At 43.3% G+C, this 17,335-nt stretch overlaps 1 long non-coding RNA gene across 1 annotated transcript in view; it reads left to right on the top strand.

Annotated features, from left to right (window-relative positions):
- The window catches only part of LOC133383864 (uncharacterized), a 39,593-nt gene extending 22,894 nt beyond the window's left edge, over positions 1 to 16,699 (top strand). The window contains exons 3-4 of the long non-coding RNA XR_009762421.1: positions 4,783 to 4,903; positions 15,629 to 16,699. This is a non-coding gene — a long non-coding RNA (uncharacterized LOC133383864). The remainder of the gene's footprint in view (positions 1 to 4,782; positions 4,904 to 15,628) is intronic.
- Positions 16,700 to 17,335: the final 636 nt, after the last annotated feature.

Raw genomic sequence — 17,335 nt, 5'->3', positions numbered from 1 at the left:
GGCAGCTGTTGTTTTGGCATTAACTCCTTGACTCCTAATCAGCTGTTTGTTTACTAAATCCCAAGGCAATTTAAAAAAAAGATCTCTGTATCAAGTCTACACTGTTAGGTGAGTGCTTCCACAACAGTGGTATATTCATTATACCCGAGAAATCATCAAGAGGGAAAAGGTAGTTAGATCTGATCCAGAAACAAGGAAGTGGCAATGAGAATGGCAACCAATGTGTAATTACTTCCCTTCCCTTATAAACAGTAATTTTAAAGATCGGTCTATGTTGTACATATCTTCTATAGATTCCTATATGTTCCCTTCTTCACATAAATTCAACAGAACCTCTTGCACAGCAACATTCCATGTGCACAACCAAATAACTCTGGTGATAAGCTGTATAGCACCAGGGGTATTTTATTTTATTTATATCTGGTTTAATATTTCATTATAAGCATTTATATCTGGCTTAATGATTCAAAAATCTCAAAGTGATGTACAGTCTAAAAAGCAAACAGTATGTCATTCATACAAAAACACACCTAAAACCAGTAAAACCACAATATAAAAACACATAAAAACATATAAAAGTGGATAAAGCAAATCAAGAGAATATTTCCCAATGTCAGGGAAAGCCTGGCCAAAAATGCGTGTCTTTATAAGATATCTGAATCAACTGATGGTTGCTGCTTCAGGTATGGTAAAGGGAAGGACATTCCACAGTACAACAGCAGAAAATGCCTGTTTCTGAGTCACTGTCCCATTATATCTGTAGGGTGTGTTGCTGTGAGTAGAATTTCCTCAGATAATTTAAGTGATCTTACAGGTCTATAACAGGCAGGTGGTCTTACATGTATGAGCATGTGATTGCTCATGCATATGCAGTTCCAGAGTAGTCAACTTGGAGAGTTATAGATTCACAACTCCTGCGGTCCTAATGGGAGAAAGGGCGGGATATAAATCTAATAAATAAATAAACTAAGAAATGAAGTGCCATTGTTTTATTATTGATAATCAGAGACACTGATCATGGATGTTATTTCTAAGGATTCTATAGGGTAGCCTTCCCCAATCCAGCAAGGACTACAACTCTCATGATGGCTGGGAATGATAGGAATTAATTATAGTCCAAAACATCTGGAGGGCACCAAGTTGGCTGCTATAAGATGTGTTATGGGATCCGCTACTACAGCATGTGCTCCTACCATAACATTGGAAGATATTGCCACATGGGAGAAGCCCACACTACCCTTCTTTCCCAGCTCTCATTCTTCCTGAAAACTGGAGCAATAATTCACAGTGAAGATCCATACATATCTACTAGAAGTAAGCCCCACTGAATTAATGGGATATTTTCCCAGGTAAACAGGAGTTCACTCTTGAGAAAATGTAGTACTGGTGGTAATTGATGCTGTTCACTTGCCATCAGTGGTATATGAGCACTTTTAAGTCCATACACTACTACTAGGAATAATAGCAATAGATTTTTCATTTATTTATAGCATTTATATTCCTCTCTTTAGCCCAAAAGGCTCCCAAAGTGGTTTACAAAAATCAGTAGTCTCTACCTCAGACCTATCATCGGCTGCCAGTTCATTTCCGGGTCCAGTTTAAAGTGCTCACGCTAGACTTTAAAGCCCTAAAGAACTTAGGTCCCAAATATCTGAAAAATACCTCCTTCCCTACAGACTCTCCTAGGTACTGAGATCAACAGAGGAGACCCTTTTTGGTAGTTCTGCCACCCACAGAAATTTGGAGGCGGAAGTGACCCAAGGCAGGGCATCTTCACTGTCCAATTTTAGGCAAATGCTGAAGTTGCAGCTCTTTACCCTGGCCTTTGACACCTGAGATATGTATTTTTAGGACCTACCCTATTTGGGGATTTTAGGTTGTTTTTAAATTGCTTTTAATGTCGTATTTTAACATTGTTGTAACCCGCCCTGGGATCTCTGGATGAAGGGCAGGTAATAAATGATGATGATAATCATAATAATAATTATAATTGAAAGTAGTAGCAAATAATGGCAATCCAACAAAAGCTAGATTTACCTAAATCCCATTGATTTCAATGCCACATAAGCAGCTAACAGTTCCCACTTATTCCTCTGATTTCAGCGGGATTAATGGGGAGACTCATTTAAATTAATGGGTATGACTAACCTAAGTCCATTAATTTCAACGGGTCTACTCTTGAATATAGCTTTGTTGGATACAACCTAATGTGTTTACTGTTTATGAGATTGCACATCAAATAATCCTAAATTTGCATGGTGCATGCATTTGTCCCTCTCACCCTCACCCCCAAATTTGACGCTTGGATATTTAAAACTCATATTATTTGATACAAATTTGCTAACCATTTTAACCTAATATTATTCTGATACAGTGATAATTTACTAATAGGCAAAAAAAACCAACCTTGTGGTTTAAGAACTTACCTATGGAAATGAACTGCCTTCAAGTCAATCCTGACCTATGGCAACCCTATGAACAGGGTTTTCATGGTAAGCGGTATTCAGAGGGGGTTTACAATTACCTTCCTCTGAGGCTGAGAGGCAGTGACTGACCCAAGGTCACCCAGTGAGCTTCATGGCTGTGTGGGGATTTGAACCCTGGTCTCCCAGGTCATAGTCCAGCACCTTAACCACTACACCAAACGTACCTATAGCCAACAGATGTATCTATCAAAAGGAAGGATGGGGAGAGGGGAGGGGAGGTGAAAGGCAGGTGTGATCATTTGCATGCTTATTGAGTTCAGTTGGATTCACTCCCATGCAATCCTGCTTACAATAGGCAAAACTGACCACGGGGGAGTAGGAGAAGGGGGAGGGAGGGAAGGCTGGAGTGGGGAAGGGAGGAGGGGCAGAGGAAAGGAGAAGGTTGCGGGAGGGGAGAGGCAGGTTTGATCATGTTTGAGTTCAGTGGGATTTAGTCTTGTGCATTCATGCTTAGGATAGGTGAATCTGACCACAGGGGAGAAGAAGGGGAAGGAGGGCTGGAGTGGGGAAGGGAGGATGGGGTGGGGAGAGGGGGAAGAGGAAGGGAGGGGGTAGGAGGAGGGGAGGGAGGAGGAAGGGGATAGCAGGTTTGATCATTTACATGCTTATTGAGTTCAATGGGATTTACTATACAGTCATGCTTAGGATAGGTAAAACTGACCTGGAGGAAGGGGGCAGGAAGGGGGAGAGGGAGAGGGAGGCAGGAGATTAGGGGTGGACACTGGGCAGAGGGAAAGCCCCTCTCATTTCCAAAAGGAAAACATTGTGAACAGTATTGTTGTTTTTAAGGGTTTCCCCCACTTTTTTTATTCTACACCAGACACATGTTGTCTCTCTCCCAAATTTATTCCACTTTAAACAGTCATGGCTTCCCTCAAAAAATCCTGGGAAGTGTAGTTTGTGAAGGGTGCTGAGAGTTGCTAGGAGACACTATTTCCCTCACAGAACTTCAATCAGAGCGACTGACTGTTAAACCAGTCTGGCCACTGGAGCTCTGTCAGGGGAATAGGAGTCTCCTCTCAGCACCCTTCATAAACTACAGTTCCCAGGATTCTTTGGGGGAAGCCATGATGGTTTAATTTGGAATCAATGTCCGGCATGGGTGTGGCCCCCTGATTAGCCAAGCCAAACAGCTGTGAGTCTGGCTTTTAGAACAGGGACAGTTGGTTCTGACTGAGATGCCCTGTGCTATCATAGACTTCAATGTTAAATTTCTTAAATTAATTAAAAATCAGCTATGCAGGTTTTTTTACTTTTAAACTGCAGAAGATGAAGGTCAGGGTATGGGGCAGGATCAGTAATAGGATTACGGGTACTCTGTGAATATAGCTGATTTTTAATTCATTTCAACAAATTATGAGACTGCAGACAGAAAAAAGTCCAACAGGGCTCTGGATTTTTTTCTCTTGTTTTACACTTTGAATTCTCAATTCTCTCTGTTTTGTGTATCACCATGAAAACTTAGAGGGTTGTTAAGCAAGCATTTCTGAGTTCAGGACTGTAAGTTTTGTAACATTTTGTTTTGCAATGAGCTTTATGGGAAACAGCAGAATGGCATGAGGATATTTTCAATTAAACATGGCTGAATGTGAAAAATCCATGCTGGCTGTAGTATACAGCCACTGTCTTGGCTGTATAGTATCGTTTGATAAGATTCACTGAAAATCACTTTCTATAAATGGGGAAGTGTCAAAAAGTTGGGGCAGGGAGGAGAAATATATCAATATACCTTTGTTCAGTAGGGGCACAACAAAATGTAAAACAGACATCAAAGTGGTACATAATACACTAGATAAATAGTAGTGTATCTTCACCGTCTTTTCAAAGCTTTTTTGGTAACATTTTATTATAGTTTTCCCAATTTGTTTTCTTTCCTCTTGTAAAATATTTAAACTGCTCAAGTCTAACAAATAAAGTGTGGTTAAAAACACACACACTAAAGTAAAGTTGCCAGCCAATCAGAAATAAACACAGTCTGGCTGCTGCTGTGCTTCCCCCACCCCTTTTGTGGACAGTTGCCAGTAAAGCAAGGGGCAAGGTCGTTTTCTCCTTCCGCTATTTCCCCCCCCCCCCGAAAGCTGTATGTATACATTCAGTGAATAGACAACTTTTGCACTGGGCTCAGTCACCAGTTATGTCAGAAGCCACTTGGTTTCACCACTGGACCTAACAAAAAAACAAGCAAACCAAAAACAGGCTCTGCCTTTGGGCCTGCCAAATCATGTTCGGTTCTTATTAGGTCTTACCCAAACAAGCCTTCTTCCACACAACCACCCTGGTTTTATCCTTTGATCAGCCCTGGACTCCATCTCCCAGTCACAGATGGTTCTGCCTACAGGCACTGACCACCAGTTATGAGAAGATTTGGCATGAAGATCTGGAGGACCTATGCTAAGGAGATCCAGGCACTTTTGAAGGTAAGATGTAAGAAGCAAAGGCAAGTATACGGAAGGTAAGAGTTCCATAAAAGAGTTCCAGGGGCCCGAGACAAGCAAAAGCTTACCGCCCCATCAGTGACACCGTTCTGCCTTTCCACTCAACAGGCCTGAGTGTGTTTTCATGCCCCACCACTTGCAGGTTAAGAGAGACCACCGTGGATGTTTGCTCAGAGCCTCCAAATCCTGGGACTGCCATTGGTTAAACACCACAAGATCATAGGAAGCTGCCTTATACCAAGTCAGACCATTGGTTCATCTAGGTTAGTGGCAGTGGCTGTCTAGAGTTTCAGGCAGGAGTTTTTACCAGCCCTATGTGGAAATCCCCAGGAACTTTCTCCATGCAAAGCATGTCCTCCACCACTGAACCCTCTAGGTCAGGTCTAGCTCTAGGTTTGAGCGGGCTCTGGACAAGGCACCCTCTGACACCTCTGATCACTGGATGATGGAGGATGAGAGACTGTTGCTTGTATTATTAAAGTTGGGTGGGTGGTAATGGAGAAGAGCGCTGCCATGTCTGCTGTTCTGAGCCTCATGGCACCTTAAATGTTCTTTCGTAGTGCTGTTGTGCTACTTTGGACTGGCAAGGATGGTCAGAGTGTCAGGGTGGCCAGCACAAAGAAGAAGCACCTGCGCTACCCTGGGTTCTCCAGCTCACTTCTAGTAGTTGCTGCTTGACCAGTGTAGCACAGATGGATGCACTGGGAAAAGGTTCAGAAAAGGGCAACCAAAATGATCAGGGAGATGGAGCGACTCCCCTGTGAGGAAAGGTTGCAGCATTTGGGGCTTTTTAGTTTAGAGAAAAGATGAATAAGTGGTAACAGGGCAGAAGTGCATAAAATTATGCATGGCATGGAGAAAGTGGATAGAGGAATGTTTTTCCCCCTCATAAAACAAGACCTCGGGGACATCCAATGAAGCTGATTGTTGGAAGATTCAGGACAGACGAAAGATCATCTTCACCAAGTGCATAGTTAAACAATGGAATTCGCTCCCACAAGAGGCAGTGATGACCACAAACTTGGATGGCTTGAAAAGAGGATTGGTCAAATTCATGGAGGAAAAGGCTGTCAATGGCTACTATGCTCTGCCTCCCTAGCTGAAGATAGTATGCTTCTGAATTACCAGTTGCTGGAAACTGCAGGAGGTGAGAGTGCTCTTTGCACTCAGGTCTTGCTTGCAGGCTTCCCACAGTCACAGTTGGACACTGTGAACAGGATGGTGGACTCAAGCCACTGGTCTGATCCAGCAGGCTCCTCTAACATTCTTATGTTCTCCATCACTGTCCTTCCCAATAATTCTGGGGTCAATGGGACTGGGCCCAGAACCATTGGAGAGAAGGGCAATGACAGCACTGGCAGCAGCGATATCTGTTGCCTTGCACAGCGCTTTACAGTAAAAAAAAAGTAAAAAACATTTTTTTAAAAAGAGGCCAGTGTCAGCTGTGGTGCCCCCACCCCCAGGGCCCATAGACCGTAGCATTTGCCTGTCCTGCTGGATGCTAACATCAGCTCTGCTTTAGGTTCAGACAGTCACCAAGGCAAGGGTCAGGAGCACAGCTGCATCGTGCCATAAGGTTCAGTAGCTGCTACTGATAATTAGGAGTGTTGCTTGCCCCACATACGTGATGACAACACTCTTGCATTCTGTCCATTTTGGAAGACTTAGCACCCCCTAGCTCTACCATTTAATTGGATTATATTCTTCACACTGCTCATAACCAGGCATGGAAGGAGTGAAAAAAGTTTACCCTCTTTCTATACTAAGAATGGGAGTGGCAGTCACTTCAAACACACAGCCTTTCCTGACACTGGTACACATGGATGTAGTATTAAAAGGCTGTGAGTGCATTTTGCCCTGTGCATATTTTTTTCTTTATTTTAAAATAGTGTTGGTGTGTGTGTGTTAAAGGATAACTAATCCATGTTAAGCGACCTTGCCATGTTAATGTTGTCAGGCTACAGTCTTTTGCAGACTTTCTTGTAAACGCCACACAGTGAGATTTCTGAATAAATATGCATGGGATTGCATTGTCAAAAGGCAGTAGCAACACTGGTGAGATATCAAGAGGCCGGTGCAAGAGATTCTGCTGTCCGAGTCACAGCAGCTGCTGACTCACACCCTGCCTCTATGTAGTGACCTCCTCCCTTCAGCCACCCCTTGCTTTGATGCAGCAGCACTGAAGCTCTGCAGGGTATCCATCCCAACAATATCTCACTCAGATGAAGGACCCTAAGGTACTGTGAGTGAGGTGGCCTTCAAGAGGATCTATACCGCTGGGGTTTTGCCATGACCGCATATAATACTATTTGAAATTTAAGAATAGAATAGAATGTTAAGTCTTTAAACAGTTTGTTGTTGTTATGTGCCTTCAAGTCGATCATGACTTATGGAGACCCTATGAATTGGCGACCTCCAATAGCATCTGTCGTGAATCACCCTGTTCAAATCTTGTAAGTTCAAGTCTGTGGCTTCCTTTATGGAATCAACCCATCTCTTGTTTGGTCTTCCTCTTTTTCTACTCTCTTCTGTTTTTCCCATTATTGTCTTTTCTAGTGAATCATGTCTTCTCATTATGTGTCCAAAGTATGATAATCTCAGTTTCATCATTTCAGCTTCTAGCGATAGTTCTAATTTAATTTGTTCTAACACCCAATTCTCTTTTTTGCAGTCCATGATATACACAAAGCTATCCTCCAACAACACATTTCGATAGAGTTTATTTTTCTCTTATCTGCTTTCTTCACTGTCCAACTTTCACATCCATACATAGAGATCGGGAATACCATGGTCTGAATGATCCTGTTCAGTGATACATCTTTGCATTTGGTTAAACGGTTTAACCACTCTTAAAATGTAAAAGGGATTTGCTATGGCCACAGCACAGGCGATCTCTAAGGCCATCTCGTCCAAGGTGCCTCACTCTGAGAAGGACCCTTCCTCAGAGCAAGGCGTGAGTGGCCTGCCACCACCAGTGGCACAAATGTCTGTTTTGCTGCAGCAGCTACACAGTACTCTGAGGCAAAGGTCTCCGTGTGTCTGATAGGCAGCCCAACAGGCCCTGTGGAGACTGGACACTGGACTAGAGCTTGAATCTTCAGAAACACCAAAAGGGCAAGGCAGCAATGGCATCCCCCTGCCCTGCCTTAATTACTATGGCTTCCATGACACTTGTTGAAATTCCCTCTTCAGCAAAGCTATTAAAAGCGCAGGAGTCCTGCGCTCTTTTCCATCTGACCAGGCTAGTATTTATTTATTTGATTTATATCCCACCCTTCCTCCCAGTAGGAGCCCAGTAGTAGGAACAACATCTTCCTAGTCTCCTGCTGCACTGGAAGATTGCAGCACAATCCTATACATATCTACTCAGAAGTAAGTTGTGTATAGGATTGCAACCTCAAGATCTACCTAGTGTCTCAATTGCAGGTGACAACCCCGTCAAAGATTTTTTAACTTGCTAAAAAGTGTTGTGCTGTTCTTTCTTACTTTCCTATATTGTGTAGAAGCTGCACCCAGATTGCTTGGGAATTTCAGTTTGGCCACTCTGTTACCATATTTTTAACATGCAAAGGAGTATTTAGCCTCACAATGACTGGAGGCATTCTACCATTCCTGCTCTTTTGCATAGGTGGTGGGACTCAAGACCACCCAAAAAGTGCAGGGGTGAGGTGGGATTCAAACAGCAGAGTTTTCTTGGTTTAAAGCTAGCATACTATCTTTGGGACCACCCTGGCTATGATGTTTATGATGCAAGTGTATGATTACATTAAATATATAACTTTGAATATATACAGCTCTTGTGAGAAACACAACTTTCCATAGCCTGATTTATGTCTGTTTACAATGGTTGCATTTGTGCTTTGCACTCCAGTCTTCTCTACAGCATTGCTTGTTGTGGTTAAAAGACTGAAGGTTGTAGCCAACTAAGTCATACTCAGAGTAGACCCATTGAAGTCAAAATACTTATTTATTTATTTATTTATTATTTCAATTTATATACCGCCCTTAGCAAAATAGCTCTTAGGGCGGTGAACAAACAAGATAAAATACAATATATCATAGTAAAAAATCACAAAAACATGTACAAACAAACAACAGAAAGCACAACAAAAACGAAATACAACACAAATTAAAAAGGATACATGTTAAAAGTAGAAAGATTAAGAAAATTAAAAGATTAAAATGCCTGGGAGCATAAAAAGGTCTTTACCTGGCGCCGGAAAGATAGAAGTGTAGGCGCCAGGCGTACCTCTTCGGGGAGGCTGTTCCACAACTCAGGGGCCACCACAGAAAAGGCCCTAGATCTAGTAACCACCCTCCGGGCTTCCCGATGAGCTGGTACCCGGAGGAGGGCCTTAGATTCTGAACGAAGTGAACGGGTAGGTTCATAGCGAGAGAGGCGTTCCACAAGGTATTGAGGTCCCACGCCGTGTAAGGCTTTATAGGTCAAAACCAGCACCTTGAATCTCGCCCGGAAGCAAATAGGGAGCCAGTGCAGACGCACCAGAATAGGTGTTATATGCGAAGACCGACTGGTCCTCGTCAATAGTCTGGCAGCCGCGTTCTGCACCAGCTGAAGCTTCCGAACTGTCTTCAAGGGCAGCCCTACGTAGAGCGCATTACAGTAATCCAATCTTGAAGTTACCAGAGCATGAACAACGGAGGCGAGGTCGTCTCTGTCCAGATAGGGGCGTAGTTGGGCTACCAGACGAAGATGGTAAAATGCATTCCGTGCCACCGAGGCCACTTGGGCCTCGAGAGACAAGGAAGAATCGAAAAGAACCCCCAAACTACGTACCTGTTCTTTCAGGGGGAGTGTAACCCCATCCAGAACAGGGTGAACATCCACCATCTGAGCAGGGAAGGCATTCACCAGCAGTGTCTCGGTCTTGTCTGGATTGAGTCTCAGTTTATTAGCTCTCATCCAGTCCGTTATCGCGGTCAGGCAACGGTTCAGCACATCAACAGACTCACCTGAAGAAGATGAAAAGGAGAAATAGAGCTGCGTGTCATCAGCATATTGATGGCAACGCACTCCAAAACTCCTGATGACCGCACCCAGCGGCTGCATGTAGATGTTGAAAAGCATGGGGGACAAGACCGACCCCTGAGGGACTCCACAATGGAGAGTCCATGGTGTCGAGTGATGTTCCCCAAGCACTACCTTCTGGTGACGGTCCGCGAAGTAGGAGCGGAACCACTGCCAAGCAGTGCCCCCGACACCCAACTCCGCGAGTCTCCCCAGAAGGATACCATGGTCGATGGTATCAAATGCCACTGAGAGATCAAGGAGAATCAACAGAGTCACACTCCCTCTGTCCCTCTCCCGACAAAGGTCATCATACAGGGCGACCAAGGCTGTTTCGGTGCCAAAACCGGGCCTAAAACCGGATTGAAACGGATCTAGATAATCGGTTTCATCCAAGAGCGCCTGGAGCTGGCCGGCAACCACCCGTTCCAAAACCTTGCCCAAAAAAGGGACATTCGCCACCGGTCTATAGTTGTTCAAGTTATCTGGGTCCAAGGAGGGTTTCTTTAAAAGAGGTCTCACTACTGCCTCCTTGAGGCTACCAGGGACTACTCCCTCCCTCAAGGAGGCATTAACCACTTCCTTGGCCCAACCGGTGGTCCCAGCCCTGCTAGCTTTCACTAGCCAAGATGGGCAAGGATCCAGAACAGACGTGGTTGCCCGAACCATTCCAAGCACCTTGTCCACTTCCTCGAGCTGCACCAACTGAAACTCATCCAATAATGAAGGACAAGGCCGTGCTCCGGACACTTCAATGGATTCATCTGTCGCAACATCGGAGTCAAGATCCCTGCGGATACATGCGATCTTATCTTGAAAGTGTCCAGCAATTTCGTTGCAGCGGGCTTCATGCCCATCGATTTAAGACAAATACAGCTGTAGTTGGGGGCTAACTCAAGGTCCCTCCCAACAAACTGTTTATTGAGCAGAGGTTAGATTGCCTTCTGTTTTTATTGAGCATTCACTTTGATTTGTTTGAAGGGTGGTTACCAGTAGCAGTTGCAGAGATAGTGTTGTCCCCCTGACTTCTGGATGCTGTCAAACTACTGACCAAGAGGGGCAAGGCACGGGGAGCCTGGTGCAGGTGTAGCCATGACGTCAACCTGATGCTCCCACTGCTGTGGATTCGTTGCACTAGGACAACAGAGTTTTTTAATGCGCTTGAAGCCCTCCTGCAAAATACTGACAGTCTAGAAACTCCCTCAACCAATCTTGCAGAACAACCTCTCCTCTTCATTCAGCTGAAGTGCAGTAAAGGGCCACAGGACATGGGGCCCCTTACAATATGGACATCTTACGTATCGCTTGACTGAAATCCTGAGTTCAGCAGTGCCAGGTCCGGAACTCTCACAGGCTTAGACAGTGTTTCCAGAGCCTGTTCCCAGCTTCTATACTAGCTCTCCTGCACCCTGACGGGTTTCAGAGCCTGCCTCATGGCTCTTGACTCAGCTGACTCTATGCCTGTGTTATATGACACTTCTGCAAGTCATATGTCGGCTGACAGGGTTGCATCACAACTGTGCAAAGGCATTGAACTATTCCAAAGAATCAGTTCATAGTGCAATGAATACTTGGTGGCTGTTAGCTATTTCTTTTTGCAGAGGAATTGTTTCTTTTTCTTGAGTAGTGCTTCAAACTGGACTTAGAGCAGAAAGAGGTGTGTTCAGATCAAACCTACCCCACAATCTAAGTCCCTTTCCACACACTAGAGGGCCATCTACTACCAACCACCTTGTGGGATGGCATGGAGCTCAAGGGAGGGGGGGAGGCAGACAAAAGCGAGATCAGATCCCTGCTCTTGCTCCAGCTAGTTTTGCTTTATTTTATATATTGCCCTTAAAACATTTAATAATGCAATCCTATGCATGAAGTTCTCAGCTGCACTGGATTCAGTGGGACACTCCCAGGTAAGTGTGTATAATACTGCAGCCTAATTCTGTTATAATATTATGAAGACTTCAGTCAAAAAGTGGAATGCAAATCCACTAAATAAATAAATGTAAACAAATGGACTCTCTGGGTAGTTTTGCACATAAGAAGAGCCTGCTGGATCAGGCTAGAGCCTTATCTAGTCCACCCCTGTTCTCATGTTCATGGAACACTTTCTCCATGGAAAGCTCATAAGCAGAACATGAGCACAACAGCACTCTCCCCACTTGTGATTCCCAGCAACTTGTATTCGGAGGGATACTGCCTCCATCAGTGGAGGTGGAACATAGCTACCATGGCTAGTAGCCATTGACGGTTATAGTCTTTTAGCCCAGTTCCCTTGCTGTAAAACAGATGTGTATGTATTTGTATATGTTTATAAAAACTTCTGGATTGCCTTTTTCCTCCCATGACAGGAACTAACTCACGGTTACTGTGAGGAAGGATGAGATATTTGCAGTAAAGTACAAACACTATAAAAATGCTATAGCAACTAAGGACACAAGAAGCTACCTTGAACCAATTTTATCTAGCTGAATATTGTCTGCTACGTTGACTGACAGTGGCTCCCTACAGTTTCAGGCAGGAGTCTTGTCCAATCCTACCTAGAGATGCTAGAGATTGAACCTGGGACCTTTTGCACGCAAAACATGTGCTCTGCCACTGAGCTGTGGCTCTTCCCCATAGTCAGTTGCTGTGATGATAAAAGTCTCCAAAGCTTCATCTCTGCCATGAATTCACTAAGTGGCTTTAGATAAGCCACTCCCTTTTAGCCTCAGCGGATGGCATTACCAAACTGGTTTACAAGGTTCTCCTTGGGGCCACTCAGGTGTATTTTAATTTTTTATATTCTACCTTTCCATGTACACAAATAGTCATGGCAGCTTACATAAATGCTAATACACACAATACAAAGTCAATGCTAAATTTATTTATTTAAATTTATATACTGCTTGATTGTAAAAAAGTCTAAGCGGTTTAGAAAATAATTAAAATTATCAATAAAACCATTAAAAACAAGTAATTAAACACTTTTAAAAAACAAGAACAGCAACAGACAAAAAAACACACACCAGCATTTATGGATCTAGATAAAGAGCAGCAATACAGCAATATGGCCTAAAATGTCCCCTTGGTATGTACATTTTTGCCATACTAGACAAAATGGCTGATGACGAGGCTAGCCCTAACATTGGGGAGACTCAGGTGGCTGCCTGATGCAGCAGAAGCTGAAATCACCACCACCAAATTTGGATCGGTTGGTTTCAGTACTAGTCAAATAGACTCAGGCCAATCAACACATTAATAATCCAGTCACCATATTTCCATAAGCAGCCCCACATAAAGCACATTTCAGTAATGTAGCCTGGATGTTACTAAGACATGGACAACTATGGCAAGATCACATTTCTCTAGGAAAGGTCATACTTAGCATACCAACTGAGATTACTAAAAGGTCCTTTGAACCACAGGAATCATCTGGGAGTCTATGAGCAAAACTAGAGCTAAAGGCACTCCGAAGCTACAAACCCTATTCTCAAGAGGGAGTGCAACCCCATCCAATATGGGTCAAATAATACAATCTCTGTGGTTGACTGTACCATCTGCTAGTCGTATCTCAATATTTTCTGGCTTGTTTAAATAATAGCCCTTATTCACTCCATTGCCGAGGCTCTGATTCAAGATAGCCAATGCTGTATCTGGATCAGATGAAAAGGAGAAATAGAACTGTCAGCAGCATATTGATGGTGCCACTCTAAATCCCTGGCCAATCACTTCCAGTGGTTTTATGTAGATGTCAAACAGCATGAGAGACAAGCTGGGGCACCCTGTAACTTTAAAACTTATGTATCCCAGCACTATCTTACTCTCCAGGCAAGAGTGGTACCACTGGGAAATCATACCCCTGATTCCTATCCCAATAGGAAATTCCAGAAATATACAATTACACCTTAGAGCAGGGATGGGGAATCTGTGGCCCTCTAATTGTTGTTGGGCTGCAAATCCAGTCAGCCACAGCAAGCGTGGCCAGTAGTCAGGTATGATGAGGGTTGTAGTCCAAAAACATCTAGGAGGCCACAGATCCTGCACTCCTGCCTAAGAAGCAGGGCTTGCTGCCCTTTTTCCTCCTGCATCTCTAGCCTGGGTTTCTCTTGCCTTCGCGACCCATTTGACAGATGCTCTGGCTCATGAATCAAACACCAGTGTAGTAGTCTGTCGCTCACCCATGCTTCATGCATGCATGTTACCCGACCTTTTTTTTAAAAAAAATGAAAGCACAGCATGATCATTCACTCACTTGGAGTTGGGCTCAGTGTCTTTTTTTTTTAATCCTCAATAAGTTTTTTAAAAGTAAAAGGGAAATTCGGGAGGAGGTAACCTTGTCACATCAGAGGGGTCAGCCAATCAGTGCTCTGCATGGCTGGATTCTGGTGCAACTAGGAAGAACTAGTTCTCCCTAAGGTCAAACCTGAACGAAAAAGACTCAATGTTTATACCAAAAACAGCAAGTGCACTTGTCACTTTCTCAGTGAGCCTGTTGCTTAATTAATGTACATCTGTACACATCTATGGAGCTGTGAGGTCACTGAGCAAGTTGTTCCGGAACTAAGCCAGAGGTAACCAGCTAGAGGACTTAGTATTATTAATTCCATGTATGAATTGCTTCCCAGGAGGCATCCCAAAGCTATTTACAATATAACACGTATAAAACAGTTACATACTTAAAACAGTTACAACAATTGAATATATAAAATCTTTTTTTTTTAAAAAGATAAATATAAAAGCAGTTTAGAACAACAACAGCAGACATAAAATCAGTTCAAATCCAAGGCAGATATGAACTGGGATAGTTTGAGAAAGCTTGTTGAACGAGAAGTGTCTTTCGCAGCACCAAAAAGACAATGGAGAAGGTACCTACCTGATATGCAATGGGAGGAAGTTCAAAGGATAGGTGCTGCCACATGTGTGGAAGGGACCTTCTCATAGGATGGTATCTGCAGAATATCCTGTCCTGCAAAAACAGTGATTTGTTGGGTATGTAGGTGTTGAGATGATCTTTTAAGTATCCTGGTCCCAAGTATAGGGCTTTAGACACCAATAGCCTTGAACTAGCCTGGTAGCTAAGACTTGGTGTTGGAATTAGAGTAGCCATGTGTCCTACTTATTTTCCAGAGTACAATCCTATATTTGAAGGAGTTTGCTATTTGAAGGGCTATCCAGTCCACGTTTAGTTTAAAGATAAACAACCATGACAAGGAGCAGCTGGAATTTTGAGGTTGCCCATCAACAATACCTTGGCAGCAGACTGAGCAGGAACAGAGGCCACCTGGGGTGCTTCCAGATGACCTGCTTATTGAGTATGCATCCTGACAGCATTGGCTGTTCAGTAAGCATTCATTCCGATTTGTTTGCAGGGAGGTTAGGTGACATTGTGTCAAAGCAAGTGTTGTTCCACGCTTTCCAGTGCATTTCCCCCTCACTTTCCTTATCACAAGAAGTTTAATCTTTTGGGGAAGCAGGTTTGTTGTGCAAGATCTCCCAATCAACTATATATGCAACCTGAATTTGCCAGTATGCGATGGAATATCCCAAAAATAGCAACCATCTGGAAGCTCCCCTGGTCACAGTCATCCCCATTATAGTGAGATGTATTATATTTCTATTTATATTATATTACATATAAAATAGCATATGCAAATGTTATGCAAATCTCTTTCCTCCCCCTCTCCTTTTTGCTGATGCATAAGTGGCCTTCTTTGTTGGAATGCTGAGGTGGAGATGGAGCGTCGGGGCAGAAAATATGGTATCTTCTCGGTTCCTGTTACCACAAATGTAAACTTTTCTTAGAATGGAACATGAAGTAAAGAGTACCGTTTCCAGCTGTGTAGACCATGGAGCTGCTGACAGAAGCAGACACAGAAAAAATAAGCCCTGTTCCTTGAAACATTTGAGAAATGATCAATTCTAAATAGCATGACGAAAACTTCAGCAACAGTTGGACCATACACTCAAAGTGCTTGCTGTTTGGTAGGTCAAATGACTGCCATGCTCCTCAATGCCATGCAAAATATAACAGTGTTCTGTCTGTCTGACTGAGAGAGAGAGACCTTTGGCTAATTCTGCAGCAGCCTCTTTCTCCCACTGCTTCCGTTGCTTCTCAGATTGTGTTTGGAGGGAAGAACCAAAGATGTACAACAGCCTTTATATTACAGATAATTACCCCTTGGTGCTTATCAAAGGTTGCAGTGTCTAGCACTGGATGCAATGAGTGTTGAAGGATAGTTGTGTTTTGCTATTTCTTTTTTAATAAAATGCTAATATGTTTTGAGGCTTTGTATGTTTCAGATGTTGCTGCTGAAGAGGGCTTTTTTATGGCATGGATATAGAGCTTCTCCTCAGCTCCTGACCTCAGGCCACCATGCCCCGACTTGTTAAGTTACTGTAAGACCCTTGGGAAGCAACTGTTCCACTTCTTTGAGTCTGTTATGTCCAGCTCCCAGGATACCAAGAGTGCTAAATACATATTCATTGGGGAATATGGTGGTGGGGTTGGTGGAGGAGGAGGAGGAAGAGAAAGAAGAAAAAGTGACTCATGCATCTATTTTAAAATAAACATTTCATCTCTAATACGGTTTAATTCAGAATCGAAATCACAAATGTTCTCCATTTGCATTGTGTTTCAAAGGAGACATGGATCTGCAAGATTAAATTCTACCCTTTTAAAATCCTACTGTTCATATAAAATTTACATCTCTGCTGTTAAATCTATGGGCTATGATTCACCCGATTCAGTTTCTGTGTAAAGAAACGCAACATTAAAGAGACACATTTGCCATTATCTCATGTTATGGTTAAAGACCATTAATGTCTGGAACCTTATTCAGTTTTATCTCTTAAGAACATTTTTAACTCCAACAAGAAGCGTTTTTAGACTTCAGAGCAGTCTCTGGTTCATACATCACTTGGATTACACAACGCTTGATGCTTGAAGTTAAATGTGTGGATTCAGTCCATTTGAAAGGATTGGGCTTGAGATGATGTGGGTAATATAAAAATTTTGTCTGTGACTATGAGGCACATTCACATATACAGCCCCCCACCACTCGGTCTTTGGGTAGAGACACACGGTTGTGCCAGTTCCAATGTCTCTCCACCTGTTTTTTGAAAATCAGCACACGACACTAGTCGAACTCTGCCTCTTTTACTCTAAAACCTGGTCTGATCAGCTCGAGTGTGGTTTTGTTAAAAAAAATCAGCTTCAGATCAATTTTGCAACTGATTGGTAGATCAACCCATTGCCCCTCTAGGTGTGGCCAATGGAAACGCTTTGCTGCAAGCTCAGGCAGAGACAGTAATTGGCCAAACACTTCTGTGGGCAGTCCTAAAAGGTCTGAAGATATATCTAGCCAAGGACAGAGTTGCTTCAAAACACAGCCAGAAAAGTCATTCTCACT

This window comes from Rhineura floridana, chromosome 4, assembly GCF_030035675.1.
Source record: "Rhineura floridana isolate rRhiFlo1 chromosome 4, rRhiFlo1.hap2, whole genome shotgun sequence".
Classification (NCBI taxonomy): Eukaryota; Metazoa; Chordata; class Lepidosauria; order Squamata; family Rhineuridae; genus Rhineura; species Rhineura floridana.
Note: the sequence above shows the minus strand (reverse complement) of the source record. Positions and strands in the feature narration are given on the sequence as shown.